General features: G+C 34.3%; 1 long non-coding RNA gene and 1 pseudogene across 1 annotated transcript in view; one reads left to right on the forward strand and one right to left on the reverse strand.

The window, feature by feature from the left end:
* Positions 1 to 3,842, forward strand: part of LOC104866484 — a 33,729-nt gene extending 29,887 nt beyond the window's left edge. The window contains exons 5-6 of the long non-coding RNA XR_781461.1: positions 787 to 860; positions 3,781 to 3,842. This is a non-coding gene — a long non-coding RNA (uncharacterized LOC104866484). The remainder of the gene's footprint in view (positions 1 to 786; positions 861 to 3,780) is intronic.
* Positions 3,843 to 19,462: 15,620 nt separating this feature from the next.
* On the reverse strand, positions 19,463 to 20,809 carry LOC104866771 (annotated as a pseudogene).
* Positions 20,810 to 21,220: the final 411 nt, after the last annotated feature.

Below are 21,220 nucleotides of genomic sequence, written 5' to 3' on the forward strand. Positions count from 1 at the left end.
TAACCAGAGAAGGAATGTTGAACAACCTGCTGGTTTAATTAAAAGTAGAAATAATTTTACACTTAGTAATTATGGCTATAGCTATAATAGACAAATGGTCCTAAAGCACATTCTTATCCCCAGATGGAATTAGAGATACATATTATGTGTTCCTATGATACATGGCAACTGCCTCCAGTCGAAGTTCCTATCACATATTCTTGTAATTAATATTTAATTATTAGTTTTTTCTTTCCTGTGATCTCCTTGAAAGGAGAGATTGTCTATTTTTTAAAGCCAATTGACTAGCCTAAATATTGTCATTTTTCTTGAAGAAATTATTCCATGTTTGCATAGTTAGACTTAATGTCTTGTTACCATAACTATACCATTTCATTGGAAGTAATGAGCATTACAATAGTAGAACATTCACTGAAGTACTTGTATTAAATTTTCAGTAATGAAAGCACTGTGTAGGTGCATCAACCTTTGACTCATTTATTTTTGGATCTTATTTCACTAGCTTAATAACTTTAAAATAATTTTTCATAATTTGTATGATCATAACATTTATTTGAATTTAAAAGGACAGAATGAACCTGTTTCATTTTGCATTGTGTCTATGTAATTCCTTCCATAGGGATTCAATTTCTTAACTTACTAAGTATTCTGTAACTTACTTTCTCACTACTTACCAATATATCATGACACTCAAAATATAAATAAAAAAGAAATCATGAAAATGTGCTATTAATTTTTTTAAGTGTGTGGTGCTAAACTATGGAGAAATATTAGTCTGCATTACAGGTTAAGAAAAGATGATTATGGATATTTTGAGAAGAAAATGACAACAAGGAATCTGAAAGTAAGAGCTTATTATGGTAAGCAAACATGCGTTGTGTTAAGTTTCCTGGCACTAACCATGTGATTGATGAGTTAATCATGATTTTCAACTTCAATGAATTGAGAAGCTCTTGGGAAATTATTGAAGCACATTTCTTGGTGTGTCTGTGAATGGGTTTACAGAGATTATCAGCTTGTGATATAGCTAAATGGGGGCAAGTCCAATCCTGAAAGTCTGCCATACTCACCTGCTGTGATGTTTACTCTGTATTCTCAAAGCAGTGAATTCAGGTGAACACATAGACAGAAACTTCTGAAACCATGAGCCAAAATCAACCTTGCCTATTTTAAGTTGATTTTTTCAAGTATTTTGTCTCATGACCAGAATGATGAATAACGGGATTATTTGTCCATAAGTCATTTATGTAAGTTTTCCTAACAGTCTGAAAAACAACAGAAGAGACATAGGAAAAAATGTAGACCTTGGGTAAAGTCACGTACTGGTTACTGTCTTTCCAACCTCATGGGAGGCCTGTATAAATTATGCAGCAGTCCTATAGAGTCCTGGACCAGGCTAGGGAGGAGGCTTCCACAGTCCTTGCCACATCAGTGTTAAGGCACAGAATAGAGTTTTATGTGCAACAGAAATCAAGAGAAAGGATGGCAACGTGGGCTCCCACTGTTCAATGCCGTTTTAAAATGTAGCAACAGCTGTATTTAAAGACAACTCTGAAGCGCAGGACGATCAACATGGGAAAAAATGATCTAAAATATCTGCATAAGTTGGAACCATTGTCTAACCACGTGTGTGTAAGGGAGGGGAAGGAAGAAAAATGACAACTGGTAAAAAAAATGGAGAAATGATAACAGCGAAGGGAGAACAGACGATCCAGCTTTGAAACATGACACCTCTGACCAATAGTTCTTTTCTTATAAGCTACTTTTTTAGAGAAAAACTGCACTTCTGTTTACAGCATTTGGGGAAAGTTATCCTTTAATCTTTGTTTTAACATTTCCAGAAAAAGAATCACACAGTACTTCCCAGGTCAGTGACTTATACAATGAACCCGGCTTCTTTCAGTTTGCTCAAATTATTTGGTCTTATTCATCTCATCATTGACAGGTCACAAGGAATCCTAAATGTCAAATAGAATATCTGCTTTTACATTATTTTCCTCACTCAAAGGAGAAACTCTGTATGTTTCTCTGTGTGCCCCTGAAGTCAAGCCACAAGGAATTACAGTATTATCAGCTATTGTTTTATTAACCATCAGTTATTATTTCAGTTAAATATTTTAGATACCATAGTGTGGTATCTAAATCAGTTTTGAAAACATGAATTAAAACAGTAATCTCTTGAAATATATACATTTCAAACAAAGGAAAACACCTGTCCTTCTATGGCACTTCTTGAAGTTTCTACACATAATGACAGATTTTTATTTTACTAAATAATTTCCTATTTTTGTCCCTAATAAATTATAAGTCCAACACAGAAAAATGAAGGGTATAGTATCTACTCTTAAATATCAAATCTAGTGCCTTTATGTAATAAATATTAAATAGTCATGAAATAAATGAAGAGATTAATAAAGTTCAAATATAGTAAAGTTTTCTTATTTACATATTCATATTCATTTCCTCCATTCTTTGTATAATTCATTTCCAAATACATATAATTAATCATGTCTATTTTATATTACCTTAAAGTTGTTTCATTAACTGTATTTTATAGTCTCTTCAAATATTCTAATTCCCTCTAGCCATTATCTAAAACCTACTTTAAATGGTGTTGGTTGAATAGCTTTGTTTATATTCTGTTCCCATAATTAGTACTAACTGCAACCTGGGACTCATTTCTTCCCAAAGAGTATCCATATCTCTTTATTATTATATTATAATTAATCTCTGGGCAATAATTTGTAATATTATATATGAAAAGTCCATCTCAACCTCAGAATATGCAGTTAGTATGGAGTTTTCTCATAAAAAAGAACCACTTGATAACTGTATTTTCCTTTATCCATTTTTGTTTGTCAAATTAAAATTGGTGTTTAAAAAGAACTATAGGAGAAAGAAGTAATGGGTTTTTATTAACAAGTCTTATATGAAAAGATGAAAGGAAGTAGTAAATTCTCTAAGAGCAAAATTGTGCTCCAGCATTGGTCCAAAACAGATTTAATTAATGTGTTGGCTCAACAAGAGAACAGACCACAGTGACTATAATCAGTTGTAGTCATTTCTTACTGTCTCAAGAAAGCATATAATACATTTTTTAAATGCGGGAATCTTGTTAGATATTGTATTTTGCTTATCAAATATTTTGGACCCACTTTACATTTATTGAAGATATACATTATGGGGTTTTTATCTTTATGGCTTCAAGGAGCTGAAAATATATGGATATTATATATTAACTATAAGATGTCAATCTCAAAGATATGATTATTTTGAATGTGTTTTCAGTTTTGTTGACTTAAAAAAGAGAAAAAAAAGGTGTAGTTTGAATACTTGTGCGTAGTGAGATTTTATCCAATATTGTTTTCCAGTCCTAGAACAATTCCACAGAAAAAGTGGTGGGAATATAGTCACTGAATAAATTAATGAGTGAATAAACTACTTGATGATATGGTGAAATATCCTACATTCATTTTTTTCTTCTGTAGAACTTGGATCGATGTGGTTTTTCTCTGTAAATAGGTCTGTTATGGTTTAGATCTAAATTGCACTTCTCTAATTTCATGTCTTTGGCAGCTATTTGATCTAGAGGGGCACTGTCCTCATCAGTGTATTTATTCATTGATGAGTTCAGTAGCTGAATGTGATATTAGTAGACTGGGTCAGGCTGGAGGTGGGACACTGGGGCATTGACCAGTAGAAGTTTATTGTTGTTCTAGAAATTATTCTTTGTCTCTGCTTTCTTAGTGTAATGGATCTAGCAGAAGCCTTCTCCCACAGGCCTTTCTACCATGATTTTGCCGACTTGGAAGCAGCTGACTAGGAACTGATACTGTGAGACAAACTAAACCTTTAACTTGTGAGTATTTGGAATTTAGTTTCAGGAAGAGAAAATTAATTTAGACAGATCGAATACATGAAATTTTTACTTTGTGTAAGGAAGTCGCAAAGAAAAGAAGTGCATTGGTGGCTATCTCCTCTACAGAGCTATTGCAATTATTCCATTCTAATGGACATTTGTCTTTGTTGAGGTCCTACTCTTTACTATGGTGCCTGCGTCCATAAAGTTGTTGAATATTGCTTTATTTCAGATATCAAAATCCTCCAAACGTTCCATGTGTTTGGAAAGTGATAAAATTGTGGCGAATGTGACTTTGGATAATCTACATGGTGCCTGGCCCCTTCTTCTCCAGCACTCATCCTCTGTGTTCCTCTCACCGTGAACTAAGCATCACTGCTCTATTATGTCCTTGCACCATGATGTCTCTACCTTAGAATAGCTGGATCATAGATCAGATTCCCCAGAACACAATTAAATTTGACACCATTAACTTGAGGATGTCAAGTGTTTTGTCTTAGCAATAGGAAAGCTGACTGACATAAAATTAGTACTGGAGAAATGGATCATAACTATGAATGCACTTCACCAAGTGGATAAAAGCCTCTGAAAATGGTTTGTGAGGTGAATTTGGAAAGCTTTTGAGATGTGGGCTAGAGAAGCCCTAGAATGTGGTAAACAGGCCTTGATGGATGGTTCCAGTGAGATTTTAGAGTAACAGATTGGTAATAGCAACGAGGACAGTAAAGCCCAGATTCAGGAGACTGTTTTTCTATTGGGAAGGCCTCCACTGGCTTTTGAATTAGAGGCCATGTGTGTTATATTTTGATAGAATATTTCTCTGCATTTTGCCAATGTCCTGAGAATCTGTGTAAAGCTAAAATGAAAGGTGGTGGATTAATTGATCTTATGTAGGAAATTTCAAAGCAGCCTAAAATTGAGCAGTTCATAGCATGAATTGCTGGCTACTTTAATCAAACCTAAAATGAGAATCAGGAGAAAAATAAAACTGAGGTGAATTATTTGAAAATTGTGTAGTTTTATAAGCAAGAAAGCACCAGCAATGTTAAGGCACAGGAAAACCTGCTTGTTAAAAAGATTAGCATTATAAAGAAGTCATGTACTTTGTAGCACAAAAATAATAAAGATCCTTTAAAGGCATCTCAGGCTCCATGTTTCACAGACTCAAAATGCAAAATGGTAAGCAATTTAGAATAATTTTGCTTTGAGAAGAGTGCTCCAGAGAGCTGAGATCATTCAGGGCTGAATAGAAAATTTTTTTCTCAAAGTTCAGCATAAAGAGTTTTTTAGACAGCTGTAGCCATGTACCAAGAAGGCCTGGCTACTGCTTTCAATGGTAGGAGACACTGGCATCATCCACGTGGTACAAATATTTCATTTATTTATTTATTTATTTATTTATTGATACCGGGGATTGAACTTGGGTCCTTGCACTTGCAAGGCAGGCCACCAAGCCACTGAGCTAAATCCCCAGCCCCATACTAATAATTTAGATAGATCAAAGGTAAGAGTTGTGGGGTCATAGAGGCTTCCACTAAAGTTTCAGAAGGAAGCCTAGGATGACAGCCAGTGTGTGAAAGTTTAAGTGTAGGTGCAATGGAGATCCCAGGAAGATGGAGGTGCCAGAAACGTGGAAACGTCTGCTGAGGAAAGCCTCAGTTAATTTGCACAGACAGCTCATCAAAGAAGAGCTTGTGGTTTGCAATCAGCAAAAGGCCATAGGGGTGAGTGCTCTTAAATCCTTTGGAGCTCATATCTTTACATAACTTATCCCAGGTACTGGACGCGGAGCTAGAAGATTTAATGGCTACCATGATGGGTTTTGCCCTACTTTGGTGCTTTCATTTCTATCCCCATTTCTCTCTTTTGGAATTAGAATGTTGTCCCTCTTCCATTTTAGATGGAAATATTTAACTTTCTATTTGATTTTCATAGGGCATCACAGCTAAGAATGCACCTTGGAGTTGAACATTTTATTACTACTGCAACTGTTAAAAATCTCATGGCTTTAAGAGATGAATTATATAGTTTTCAAAATGAGACAGACATGAATCTTTTGGGACCAGGTGATTGGATCTAAAATGTTCACGTTGTCAATTATACCATTAGGAAGAAAAGGGCTAAAGGTGTAGGGGAAGTGGGAAGGTGGGAAGGGTAGGTGGAGGGAAATAAGGGGAAATAAAAAAATAGAAAATGAAAACATGGAAATACAGCATTTGTAAATAGGGAAGGGAGGAGGGGGTGAAGGGAGGGCAGGGGTAAGGGGGAAAAAATGAGAACCAAGACCTGTCATGTAGAGGTACAAAATCCCAACTGTGAATGTAACTGTACTGTTTACCTAAAATGTACCAATCAACGCAATGAGAAAAAGAAAATGTTCCCTCCAAATTTTATATGCTTGTGAAGTAATTATATCTTGGAGCCCTGACCTTGTGTATTACGTGTAGCCCTAGCCCTTTCTTCTCCAGCACTCTTTGCTCTGCTCTGCAGCCACATAAGCAGCTTTCCTCTCCTGCACCCTTCTTCCACAATGCCTCTACCTCAGACCAAGCATGTCTTGGGCTGACACCGAACATATTAAAAGTCTTCGCATTTAAATTGTAGGTGTTCAGCATTGTGTTTCAGTGATGAGAAAGGTCAAACAATTATATATGTGTTTCATGAATGTACATTTCTTAATGAACTTTACTTTAGGTTGGTTGAATGGAGTCTTCATCTACCAGCAAATGTTTCTAAAGCTTTGTGATTTCCGCAATCTGTAACACTACAATTTACATTTTTCTTTGCTCTGAAGGTATAAACTTGGTTTAGGTGCTATAAATGTACCATCTACGTGGTGGTTTTAACACCAAAGAATTATATTTTTAACAGTTCTGGGATTAGAAGTCTGAGATTTTGGTGTTAGCATGTTGGGAGTGAGGACCCTCTTGTGGAATGCTGAATACCAACTTCTCTTATATTTCATAGGCAGAAAGAGGACAAGAGAGCTCTCTGGGGTTTCATTTATACAAACACTACTGTCATTCCTGAAGACTCCTCCTTCAGGATCAAAACATCTCTCACAGCCCCTACCTCCTAATAGTATCCCATTGGAGTTAAATTTCCACATATTAGGTAGCACAGAATTTCACTGTGTTTAGAACATTTAATGATATAGCACAGTTTTCAGAACTCTCAAAATTTAGTATTTTGAAAGAATATTCCACAGCCATGCTAAGAAGGAAAATAGATGTCAAAAGATAAAAATATACAGAGATGTTATCAAAAAATAGACTGCAACTGTGTAATGAAAGAGTTGGTTTAGATATGCAAATAGAAAAATGCTATAAGGTTCAAACTTTGAATCTCAATTAAGAGTGTAATTTTTTTTTTTGCCTAATGAAGGGTGAGTTTTAAACTGCAGTAATAATGATTATGATTACCTTTTCTTTAATTAAACAAATATTGACTGTGAACTTATCCTATGTAGGTACTTTTGTGAGGTAGATGGATTGATAGCTTTACAAACAGATTTTTATAATATTCTTATTAAGTATTTTTATGAAAAAGCAGTGCTTCTTCATAGTTTAGTTTGTATATCATTCACTATATTATGCAGAAACTTAATAATACCACAGTACTTTATTAGAAGTTTTATAACATAAAACAAGGGAAGAACCACAATAAGTGCAAAGAGGTTGCTTGAAAAAGTGATTGTGGCTACTTTTGAAATTTAGTTTAAATCATTGTAAGAATGAAAATATTTGGTGGAGCTGATGTACTAGGTATTCTAAAAATAAAAGTGTACTAGAAACATAAGACAAATTCAATGACAGTAAATCTAATGAAATACATTAGCATGTTAAACTAAACAAAGCTAAAGAGTAAGATCCATAACAATCAACATCTTTATTTACTAAATTCGACAGCAAGAACCAAAATCATCAGAAAAATATCCTTTTAAAATGAGATTTGCAGTCTCAAAGTTATTTCAGGTTTAACTTACTTTAAAATATAGTTGCTCCATTTTTTCATCTATACAGTTAGCATAAAAATAACAGGCAAAATTATGTGAATACATCAATAAAACAAATTTAATAAGTAAGTAAATAACTGACCACAGGAGGTCCATGTCTGTGTCTACATACACACACACACACACACACACACACACACACACACACACAAATAGAATTGCAAACACAAATAAAGTGTTCCTGCGATATTTTTAAAACTCCTCCCACAAGCCCAAAGTCCTTCCTCGATCTAGTATCTTCCAACCAGTTTTCTTAGAATAACATTAGGAAATTTTCTTTGGGAATATTTTTTGGTGTGTAAAGAACATGAGTGTTTGGAAAGCCCCCGATAATATCATGGTGTGTATGTGTGATTTTTTCTTTCTTTCTGAAAATTCGTGAAGATTTTGATTATCTAACAGTGGTGTGGAATGAAAGCCCTTGAAATTGGAGCATCTTTAGAGGTGAGAATTATAGCGCCATTGGTTGCCAAGGATCACGTCTGTGTAGCTTACATAGCTAGGGAGGAATGTGCCAAGGGCCAGGTGCCTTGACAATAAAGAACATAAGGAATATTTGCTTTTCAAGTTTCTCCTTTGAGTTAGGAAAAAAAAAGATTGCATTTGCAAAGCAAAAGGAGAATTTCCATACATACACACACACACACACACACACACACACACACACACATACTCAGAAAGCAATAATTATATTGCTAATGTCTAATTTCAATAATAAATATATATTTTACAGTCTATTCTACTTAAGTATTTTGATAAGACTAACAACATTCCCACCATCACCAAATATTACACCTTTTTGTGCTGTTTGACGGGGAGAGAGAAATCCAGTTTTTCTTCTCCAAGACAGAATATTGCAAAATAACTATTACTTTCAGGCAAAAATTGCCCAACTGAAGGAACATACAAAATATTAAAATAATAAAATCAGAAAGATACTTTACAATCCATCTTTTACCTTCAAATTTTATCAACAATAAAAAAGAAGAAAATCAGAATAAAACTAGTAAAGTTTACCTCAAAAAATGGATGTATCTTGTTTCTCTAAAACACATTGGATAATGTAAAACAGTTTTACTACACAATTTCGTCATATGCCTTAGAATGAATTTAACTGACAGTATAACACATTCAAATTTAGAAATTATTTTTTTTTACCTAAAGACCATAATTTATTTGTTTTTTCCTCATTGAGTTTATTTGGTACATTTTAGGTATACAGTACACTTGCGTTCATTATTTGGATCTTGTACCTTTACATGACAGGTCTTGGTTCTCATTTTTTCCCCTTGTCCATGTACTCCCTTCACCCCTTTCTCCCCTCCCCCTTTACACACACTTAATTTACTTTTTTTCATTTTCTCTTTTCCCATATTAGCTATTCCCTATCCTTCCCATTTTCCCTACACCTTTAGCCCCTTTCTTCCTATTTCACATTGTCCGTTATATCATTAGGATCTTATGTACTATTATACTTTATTCATACAAAAGAAACTATGAGAAACTATTTGGTATTTACAGTGTGACTTATTTATTTCACTTAGGAATATATCCTCAATATGTATCCATTTTCCTATGAATTAATCTAATTTCTCACTCTTTATGGCTGAGTAATATTCCATTTTACAGAAATATCACATCTTCTTTATCCAGTCTTCAGCTGATGGGCAAATGGGCTGTTTCCAAGTTTTAGCTATTACAAACTGTGCCACTATAAAAATAGATGAGCATACATCTCTGTGCTATGATTCTTTTAATTCTTTTGAAAAGATACCCAGTAGAGGGATGGCTGGGTCAAATGGAACCTGTAGTCCCAGCTCTTTGAGGTATCTCCATATTGATTTCCATAGTGATTGTACCAATGTGCACTCCCACCAACAATGAAGAAGGGTTCCTTTCTGCCCACAACCCCTCCAACATTTGTTATTTAGTTATTTCTTGAAAGCAGCCATTTTTTTGTGAGGTAAGGTGGAATCTCAGTGTTGTTTTCATCTGTATCTCTCAAATTACCAGTGATATGGAATAGTTTTTCATATATTTACTTGCTGCTTTTACTTCTTTTGTCTGAGAAATGTCTGTTCACTTCAGATGCCCATTTTTGAATTGGGTCTTTATATTTGGGGGGACTGATTGTTTTGAGTTGTTCATATATTCTAGAAAATAGTCACTGGTCATTGGAGAGATGCAGATGTAAACAACACTGAGATTCCACCTCACCCCACAAAGAATGGCTGCTATCAAGAAATCAAACAATAACAAATGATGGCTGGGTTGTAGAGAAAAAACAACCAAACTTACAAATTATTAAGAGATCAAATAAGAAAATTGTGGTGTAAATTTTATGCATTTGAAAATATACATCATCTGAAAATATTGGAAATTTTAGCAGTCATAGAATCTATACAAATCTTTACATAATTTTACTTTTTACAAGTAAAGTCATATAAAAAGATGATTGATGTTTCCTATATTTCCCCCCTCTATCTCACATTTATTTATAATATGAGCATTAGATGAAAAACTCAGTTTAAAAAATAATAGACAATGTTTGGATCTGAAGGAATTTAAAGAAAAGAAAGAAAGAAAAAGAAAGAAAGAAAGAAAGAAAGAAAGAAAGAAAGAAAGAAAGAAAGAAAGAAAGAAAGAAAGAAAGAAAGAAAGAAAGAAAGGAAAGAAAGAAAGAAAGAAAGGAAAGAAAGAAAGAATCTTAGCATCTCCAAAGATCTAAATTCATAAGGAAGTTTCAACTTGGAAATTGTAGCTAATTTCAGTAATGCACCAAATTTCATTTCCTGCCTAAATTTCCCTAACTTTGAACAGCACTAATACAGAAGTCTGTTGTCTGTCTACCATGGGTTCAATCATTTTTTTTGCAGAACTCTATTCCATTTGTTAGGTAAAGATTTAAGGTGAGCAGAAAAGAATAGAAAAATACATATTAAAAACATTACACTTGATATAGGTAATATAACTGGAAGATGATTAGTATTAAAATACATTTTAAAGAACAAAAGGAAACATACTTAAACATTAAATTAGTTATTTAGTAGTAGAGTTGTTCAAAGTCTCAGTTTTGGTTCAGGTTCACTGTGTTCATTTTCGGTATTTTCATCACATATGAAGCTTTCCATATTACATAAAGAAAATACGATATCTTTGATAAAGATGAGGAGAAATACCCTGAGTAAAATGTTGTGTTGAGACAAGAAGAATAAAATACGTCAACGTTAGCCTTAGTGAATAAAACATTTCCCATACTAAGAGAGATAATGGAACACATAAAAGGGTTCTTAGTTCTACATGTTTAATTTTCCTAGCAATGATTCTCAATTTTTTTAATTGAGTTTATTGGTAAATAAAAGTACATGTTTATAGTACATGATTACATTCCTTGCGTGTAGTTGGTACACGCACACAACAAATATCAATTTTTTCTTCCATTCCTTATTATTATTATTATTATTAGTAGTAGTAGTAGTAGTAGTAGTAGTAGTATTGGAACTGAGGATCAAACTTGGACCTTGTGCTTCTGAGGCAGACAGCAGAAACACTGAGGTAAATCCCCAGCTCTTTCAATTCTCTTTTAAATGGCTCATCTTCTACAGTGAATGGTTGTCACTGCAAAAGTATAGTTAAAAGCACTGTATATATATATATATTTTCATTGAACAAACACACATTAATATCTGGCATGGTATCAATGACTTATGCCACTGAAAATGCAAACTGAATAAGAATCCAGGCTCAGCATTTTGAATATCTAATCATATCAAAATATATTTTTGATGTAATAACTTAATTATGAAACAAAAAGAGATTGCATGCAGATGATTATGTTTTCTTAAGCTCATGCCTTGTTTAACCATATATGTTTCTTAAAAAATCAATATTGAATTTGTCTCCCAAACCTAGAGATTATTCTACTCATTCTCAAGGGCTACAAAATAATAATGTTTAAAGAATACTTGCATGGATTACAGTGATAGAAAGTAGATTTCTCTGAAAAATTGTAACTTTAATGTAATATATATTATCTTTTCAATCTCATATATTAGTTGCATTAGTTTTGCAAACTTTTTCTAACATACAATTGGTGCACATATACTGCACAGAATGTTGGAATAACTAGTGTATTTAGTTTATCTTTAATTACACATTTAGACATAATAGTTAATGTCACTTTGGATAGTGCTCTTCTTTCACTTTCCATTTTTGGTTTTACCAGGTTTAATTACACATTTGCTACCACTCTCCTTTACTGCTCTCAAGAACATATATCATAGGGCTGGCGATTTAGCTCAGTGGTTCCACTGCCTGCCTCATAAGCACAAGGTTCAGAGTTCAATCCTCGGTACCTCCCTGCCAAAAAGAACATATGTCAAAAATAAAGAAATTTATCAGGCTATGCACTTGGTATTCATTAAAACTATATTGGCATTTATAATGAAGGTATAATAGGTTAATCTTGTCATTATTAAATGAAAACAACCACAAGAAGACAGAAAGACCCACAAAATGATTTAGAAAGACACTGCGCTCACCTCGATTTTACACATGTGGGTATGGTTCTAGTTTTGTAGAGGATGTTGTGTTTCACTTTGGCTTAATGAGTTACATTTTACTGTGAAATTCTACAGCTTCAGTGGTTGACAAAATTTCAAATTTGATGGGGCTTCAAAAATATTAAATTATTTTGTAGCTAAGAGTTTTAAGCTCTCTGCAAATCATAAAAACAATACAATAAATTCCTCTGACATATAACTGCTTGTGATACCTACTCTACTGCAAAGTAAGCTGGTTTTATAGTTTGGATCTAAAATATCCTTAAAGAAGCTCATTGCGTTGCACGTTTCCTCTGCAAAGCAGCAACGTGGCGTGGTGGGGGGGGGGGCTTTGGGGAAGTGATCGGATCATGAGATTGTTAATTTCTTCAATGTAAAAAGCCGTTCGATGAGTTCATAGCAAAATGGGTTAACAGGAAATGGCACCTAGTTGAAAGAGTGGGTCACAGAGGCATGACTTCTGGGTCTGTATCTTATTCCTCGCCTTTTCCAGTCTAACTCTCCCGTATTCTCTGCTTTCTGGCTGCCATGCTGTGAGCCGTTTTTCTCTGTCAAGTTCTTGAGTCATGAAGCTTCTGCCTCCCTACTGGTTTACAGAAGCGTTAACGAACCATCCGTGGAACAAAGCCTCTGAAATTCAGAGTCAAAATAAATCTTTCCTCTTCTAAGTTAGTCTTTCTAAGATGTATAGTTATACTGATGGGAATCTTACTAACACAACTAGTTTTTCAAATCTTGTGGAATGATTTATCTATACTACTATCATTAAGATAATTTCAAAGAAAATGTGTACCTAGACTCATCTTTTAAACCAAACTACATATTAATTATTTTTTGAAGAATAATTTAAAATGTATATGTTAAGATAACCTAAATCATCTTATTTTTTCTGTGCTGATAATATAATAATATCTGTCTTGAAATTTGTCCAAATAACTCCCACATGATCATCCAATGATGAAGAGCAATCTCAGATAAATACCCTGAAAGACAGAAGGATTATTTTGGCTCAGGGTGCCATGTTTCTGCCCACAGTAAAGTGGATCCTTTGTTTCTAGGCTTGTAGTGAGGCAGGATACCATAGTAGTGGTCACATGGTGCACATAGCAGCTTACCGCCTGGCATGCAGGAGTTGTAGAGATACAGGTGAGGAACGGAAGAGCAGGGTCCAGGAACAAACTTCACCCTTCAAAGCTCAATGACTTACTGTCTCCAAAGAGGCTTCATCTCCTGGAGTTTCCACCTCTCTTGATAACACAACAGGGGATCCAAACTATGACAACTGGGAAGGCATATTTTCTATAATTACTAAAACCAAATAGCATAATATGACTTATGTTTTTGTATTAAATTATTGAAATTTGGAAAGTTACTGCATCTTCCTAATGAAATGAAACAAATAGGAAGTAGGGAGGGGAGACAGAGACAGACTGGGGGAGAGAGACAAAGAGAAAGAGATGCTCTGTAACCTCGTTTCTCTCACTCGGAGACACAAATTTGGGAGATGATATATTTCTTAACTAATTTGACTACTCTAGTCATTTCTCCATGTGTCTCTTTACTGTACATGTAAATATGTTGTATACATAATTTTGCTTTTTAATTATACCTCAATAAAGCTTTAAAAGATAAAGCAATATAAGTAACCAGGAAGGCAATCGGCTCAAAAACAAAATCAGTCATTTATACATTTTTTGTACAGTAAATCTGTTGTACTTTAAAGTGGAAGTGCTATTCCTATTTTGAAGTTGGGGTACTAAGCTACAGAGAGAATTCTTCCTGCATACCATTGAAGGGAATTGATAGCATCTACACAGTAAATACTGCATTCCCAGAAAAAATGAGAGAGACATATTAAGAAAATAATGTTCAGCACGCTTTAGTTTGTTTGTTTGTTTGTTTTTTGGTTTTTTGAGACAGCGTCTCACTATGTAGTTGAGACTGACCTGGAGCTCACTATGTAGCCCAGGCTGGTCTCGAACTCACAGCCAGCCTCCTGCCTCAGCCTCAAGAGTGCTGGGATAACAGGCATGTGCCCCCTCTCCTGACTCAGCATGTTTTAGTTTTAACATGGATATGAGACTGCTCCAGTTTTCAAGCCAGTACAAGATATGAAGAGCTGGCTAAGAGTCCTTAGGCATGTTTGAGGTTTATTCTGGTATTGTGACTGTGTTTACCACATGCATTTATTTATGACAGAACAAGTTTTTGTTCTCTAGAAAAACAAAGAAAAATGCAACTAACTACCTTGTACAATTTTTCTGATTTTGTAGCGCATCTTCCAAATGTCATTGATAATAGGAATTTGTTAGAAAATTTGTTTCTAGGAGTTGAGGCACTGGTCAAGATAGCAAGGGATTCAGGGAGTGATGCTAATACTAATTTACTTCTGATGAGGTTTCTCAAAGCCAATATATTTGAGGATAGGAATTTGATTAGAAATGGTTCAGAATTAACACTAGTGATGTTTTCCAAATCATATTTGTTTAGCTTTATTCAAAGTCTACCAGTGTTAAAAAGGAGAGTCATAAAATATTTGAAGACGAAGTGCCACTCTTTAGAAGTCATGACTGCCGAGTATGATTAGCAATATGTGCTTCTGCAGAAACTTCATTTTGGAGCTGTTCTTGTAGCATAACTAATGCGTACCAAAAAAGATGATATCCACAAGGCAAATTACATTATACAGAGAATGAATCACATAAAAATACATGCAAAGCACATATTATACTACAAAAGACTGATATGTTATTTATTCTTCCTCCAAATGAAAAAAAATTAAGCAGAAGAAAACTAACAGGACAAATTTAGGTTGGTAAAATGTTATTACTACATGAAAGTTTACTGACAAATGAAACAGATGTTTGTCCCATTCACAGCATGAACTCAGGAGTGGTGAAGAAATCTCTCAAACCTATAATCCCAAGAATAAAATGCGAATATCACAAAAGAAAGTTTGCCTCTGTATAACCATCATGTATATATTCAGATATTCCAAATATTAATACTTCATTTGATTTTTGCTTTTTAAAAATAGAATATATGACGTATCTAGCAACTTCTAAAATGGTAGAACTATCTAGAATATTAAATATCAATAAATGTTTCTAGTTCTAGAAAAATAACTCAATTTGTTTGTTTGTTTGTTTGTTTCTGGTTTATGCTTTCCTCAAATGCTTGAAATAGGATCAAAGTAGGGATTAGGAAGGCAAATTACTTTTCCAAATTTCTCCAACAAGATTTTAGACCTATTAAAAGATATACTTTTGATTTTATTAATATGCCAGAAAGAAGTACCTACAATTTGAAATTAAGGGTCATGATGTTGATTCATACCCAACTACAAAATATAAAGATGAGCTTACAATGATCTGCCATCCTTTAAGTTGTGACAGGACTCTTTTGTATTCTAGTTAATATAATTGATTAACCAGCACAGAGTTGATGGTTCCTTCTTAAAAACAGTGTAAGTAGGCATCGGGATATGAACAATTTAAAAAAATTAAACAGAACAAAAAACTGAAGCAACTATATAATACTTTCTTTTTATAGGAGAACAGGATAAAAAAGGTAAAGGAAGAGTTTCAAAAATTGAAAACTAAAGAAAAGGAGTGAAAAGAGAAGCGGAAGAGGAGTGAGGAAGAAAGGAGAGTATAGGCTGAAAAAAAATCCACAAAATCACACTGATGCTATTCACTTCAAATAACCTTATTGTTTTCAGCAAATCTCCAAATAAATGACAATATCGATTTTAAAAACTCCAGATGACGGCAAGCTTCGTTGCTGGTATATTACAGCTACCACCGCTGGACTTTTCAAATGACCTTTAGAAGCATCAACTCTCCACTTTGGAAATTCACAAAATTTTGTAAACAGGGCTGGCATCTATGTGCATAATGAGATCATGAACATAACTTTTAATCTTATTAACAAGGGATTTGTGTGATGCATGTCTAATTTAGCAGAGTATAGCCTATAGCTAGAGGAAAACAGACAAGACAAACATAGACATTTTTAAATAACTTTTCACAACCAAATAATCATGAAAAATAGAAAATATATCCTATAAATTCAAAGTGGTCATGCTAGAATAAATAGGAAATAGTACTTTTGTTTCCACAAATAAAATCAAAGAAAGTAATAACACTATATATACAATTATCTATAAGATAATGTTAATGTTAACATAGTCTGAGAAGACAGCAATACAAACCAACAAAGCAGCAAACAAATGAAAATAAATATTCACTGTCCAGGTTATCTTTTAAAATGTAGATTCCATCCCCTCTCCCTCTCCCTCTCCCTCTCCCTCTCTGTCTCTCTCTCTTTCTCTCTCTCCCTTTCTTTCATGAACATTCTTTTAAAGGAATATCTAACACAACACATATAGCCTTTTTCTAATAATATTTTAGGGATCTCCACTCAATAGTTTCAAAACAACCCTTCTTTTTGTTAAACGTAGAAACCTAACCTTCCACAGATGAAAGACTGGTCCTTTGGTCTACTTCGAAAGCTCTTTCTATCTGCATATTTTGTGATTCAGTCCAGGAAGCACATGCTGAGTATGTGGATAATGGAAACACACCTGCATGTTTATGTGGCAAAAGTCCTGTGCTTTTCACTAGGAGCGCCCTGAGCTGGGTAAGATATATTCCTATTCGCTAGGAGTCCAGAGGAGAGTTGGCAAACAGAGAAGATCTGAGGCTTGCACAATTTAAACAAGACAAGAAGATATTGATTAAACTAAGACAAGTTTATTTGAGAGGATTAGTTTCAAGAACGCCTCAAATGTCCACAAGACATTTAAAAGCAATACTTTTGATTTTTTTTATTCTCTTACAGGTAATACATAATAATTTTATTTGGTTTTGGAATAGATCCATAGAATAATTAAACTAAACAAGGTAGCAACTTGTGGCAAACTCACAACACATATTACAGTATTGAAACTTCTGGCTTTTTAATTGTCACTTTTCACTACATTAAACATCTTGAAGTCTATAAATGTATGTTTTTTAACCTATGTCAGTACCTTAACAAAATCTTAAATGATATATGAATCAATGATGCTAATACAAAGTTGAAAATAAAAATAAAATTTAGGTACCCTTAACTTTAAAATATCAGAGATTTAAATCACAAAATGTGTTCCAATCGTACCAAAAATTATGTGATTTTGAACTTCACCTCTATGAGACTCAGTTTGTAATGTGAATAAAAGAGATAACACCTAGCATATGTATTTCATAGTGGCTATAAAGATAAATGAAGTGATAAACATTTAAATCCTTTGTAAATACTATGAAAATAACATTTGCTGCTATTGTACCATATACATGTAGGAAATATAGGCACAACATAAAAAATATTTTCAAGATGCAACATGACAACTTACATCAAAATATATTTATTTACCCAGATTAAATGTAGCTTAACTCTTTTATCTTTAGCCTATACTACACTTAAAACTATCCCTACAAAACAATGATTTCCCTTTTATTTTCTTTTCTCAAGTAAAAATTGTCAGCTAAGAGTTAGTACATGTGTGTACTCTTCCTCAAGGCTCTGAAACCTGGCTGCAGACAGCTTTAATAAGTTAGTCCACTGGTTTCTTCTCATTTCTTGCTTTCTTTTATCCAAGATTTATTTGAGTACCTCTCAGACCTATTCTGTATTCTTCAAAATTACAATGATTTTTTTAAAATTTTATTTCTATTACTATTATTAGTATTAATTTCTTCACTGCTTCAGCTTTCTTGCTTTTCCGATGCACGTGTTATATAAGGCAGCATCCTTGGGAGTCTTTTTGGCCCAAGCATCCTGTTTTTCCCCATCCTTCAGCCTAAATTTCAGATTTTTTTTTTTTTTTTTTTGATATTGGGTACCGAACTCGGGTCCTTGTGCTTGTGAGGCAGGCGGCGGAACCACTGAGCTAAATCCCTGCCCCCTCAGGTCTATTTTTAATTGTTGACTAACGATTTTCATCCATACGTGCTTTATTCTATGATAAGGTGAAACCCATTATCCTTTTCCTGTGTGAAACCCCCTTCTCCCTTGGTTGGTACTCTTGGTAGTTACCAAGTTTGGAATCATCAATGACTCGCCTACTCTTCCTCACCTCTCAGTTTCTTTACCTATTGATTCCATGTCTCTGACATCTCTCTAATCCATTTACTCTCTTCCCCATTTTAATTCTATTGTTGTATGGGGACTTCATATTTTCCTTTTTGAAATATTTTTACTAGCTCTTTATTTATTCTCTCTGGTTCAGTTTCTCACAATACATATATTATTATATAGGATAGGATAATAAGGAAATAAAAAAGCTCCTTTGCTTTTTTGCCTCTTAATTGCCAGGAAAATAAACTCCAAACTTTTAACATGGCATTGGAGACTCCTACCAATTTATTTCTAACCTGTTTGTCCAGTCCTCATTCTGCTCACAGTGTTCTGTCTCTAGGACATGGTATAAATTCCCAGAGTTTCATTCTGTGGTCCATGACGTTCCCTCACTGTTCTGTTTGGTACTTACTCATTAAAAGCCTGTCATATATTGGGCCACCTGTCGTTTTTGCTGTAATACCTTCGCTATCCTGCCATTTTTGGTGAAATTAACTCTCTTCTTTTTCTACTCTTCTATTTCTATTACAATTAAATTTTAGTTATAAGGCTTATCTCCTTCAATGCATTGGACTCAAAGGGAAAAAATCTTAGTCACCATTTCAGTTAACTTATGCTTAACATAATGCTTGAAAAATAGAAAATATCCAATACATATTCAACAAAGCTATTCCTCATTTATGTAATGAGAGCAACATTTTGGAACGACCTTCATCTGTAAAGTGTTATACTACCTTTTTGTCAGTTGTCATTAGAATTAAATAAAAATCATTTGGTTTTTGTAATAGTAATGAAAATATACACTAAGGATGCATCATCCAGGTTTTACACAAATCAGTTATATTTTTTTCTTGCCATCAGTTTGGAAGAAAGAAGAAAAGTTATGTAAAAATCCAGTCAGGTATCTCATCCTCTAAATGATATGAAGCCAATCTGTGTACCAAAATGATGGCCATCACAGATGTAGGAGAAAAACTTTCCAGGATGGTAAGATGCAGAGAGGTTGAGACCTTAGTTCTGGCCCTGAATATTCTGTGAAAGAATTCCTTCTTGTTCTGGAACAATCCTGGTGGCTTTATGGATGAAATACAGGGATTTGGTAAGTCAAACCATTGTACACATGCAGGATGAAGATTATGAAATGCAAAGTCCAGAAACAAGACCTGTCATGTAAAGGTACAAGATCTCAATAATGAATGTAACTGTACTGTCTACCTAGAATGTACCAATAAACTCAATTAAAAAATTATGAAATGAATTTGCTAATTCTATGGAAAGAGTAAAACAACAAGGTCGTACTGAAAGTGCCAGAACAATAATGTCTTCCAAACTACAGCCGTATTCTGATATCACAGCCTTCATTATTGCCAGCGCAATACCTAACAAAGTACCTTTCCAGCCAGAGTGAGCAACCTCACATGCTTTTGACAGGATCTGCAAAAACTATAGGTGTACAATCAGCACCAAGCACTGTTACTGGGATTCCTCTCTGATCCGTGGTTATTCCGTCATAAAATTCAGGCTCCGTTTTTCCCGTACTCCGCATTTCACTGGCATGATCATTCTTCACTCGGGAGAACTTCTCAGCATTAAATCCTGTAGTATTTTCCAACCTACCAGGATTTTCTTTAACAGCTGCCTTAGGATCTCCCCATTTGGAGCTACTGAAGAGATTGAATTAGCTAAGACCTGGTCTATGAGATACTCCACTTGTTCTTGTAATAAATACCTCGGATCCAAGGAGTAGTATTAAAAGGTAATTTTCCCTTCAGTGCTGGCAGACTTCCCAAATCTGCCTCTATTTCTTCCTGTATTTTTTTCTAGTTCAGGAGCTGTGACCATGTTTATTTCAGTGGACTGCTTCAAAAGGCCATCCTTCACCTGTAAATTTTCAAACTCAGAATGGTAAATCTCAGTGAAAAGTTGGTCAATAAAAGCCTTCATTAATGTTTTCCTTAATATTGCTCAAATTTTTTTCAACAATTTTTGCTTAATAGTATATAAAGAGTCAACCATGCTTGGATTACTAACGATCTCGAATTAACTCGACAATGCCGATAATTCATTGCTTGTCCTCAGTTTACAATGATCACATTCACCGTCCCCTTCTCAGATGATGTTATTGCAACATATTATGCAAAGAAGCTTGGCCTTGCCAGCATGGTGCGATCGGACAGCCATCAGTACTGTCTTTAGCAATGTCCAGTGGCAGCTTAAGTATAACTCCAAAACAGCCAAAACTGCTTCTGCCATCCTCCAATACCGTACAAAGTTCTTCAAAGAATACTTCTAGGCCAGATAAATAATCTGGAGGAGCCTGCCCTCCTCACCTACGCCACCAGAGTCCCTCTGCTGCTGCTGGCATCAGCCACTAGAGGCCTGGGCCCCAGGAGGGGAAAGGTGAGAGGGGAAGCAAAAGCAATACTTTTTAGGTTTTGAGGTTCTTAATGAAATCTGGAAGAAGAAAGATATAGCATTTTGTAAGATCAGTAAACTAATTCACGTGTAACAAGATGGTGGAGGGGCAGGGTAGTATGATGCAAGTTCAGAACTGTAATTAGTTATGTAATATTTGGGTATTTTCCTATTCTGGTACAATCTACAAGATTGTTAAAAGCAATCACAGAAACATAATATGCAGGATTGCAGGGATATTACAGATTA

This window comes from Fukomys damarensis, unplaced genomic scaffold, assembly GCF_012274545.1.
Source record: "Fukomys damarensis isolate Sample0158 unplaced genomic scaffold, DMR_v1.0_HiC HiC_scaffold_6, whole genome shotgun sequence".
In the NCBI taxonomy this organism is placed as follows: Eukaryota; Metazoa; Chordata; class Mammalia; order Rodentia; family Bathyergidae; genus Fukomys; species Fukomys damarensis.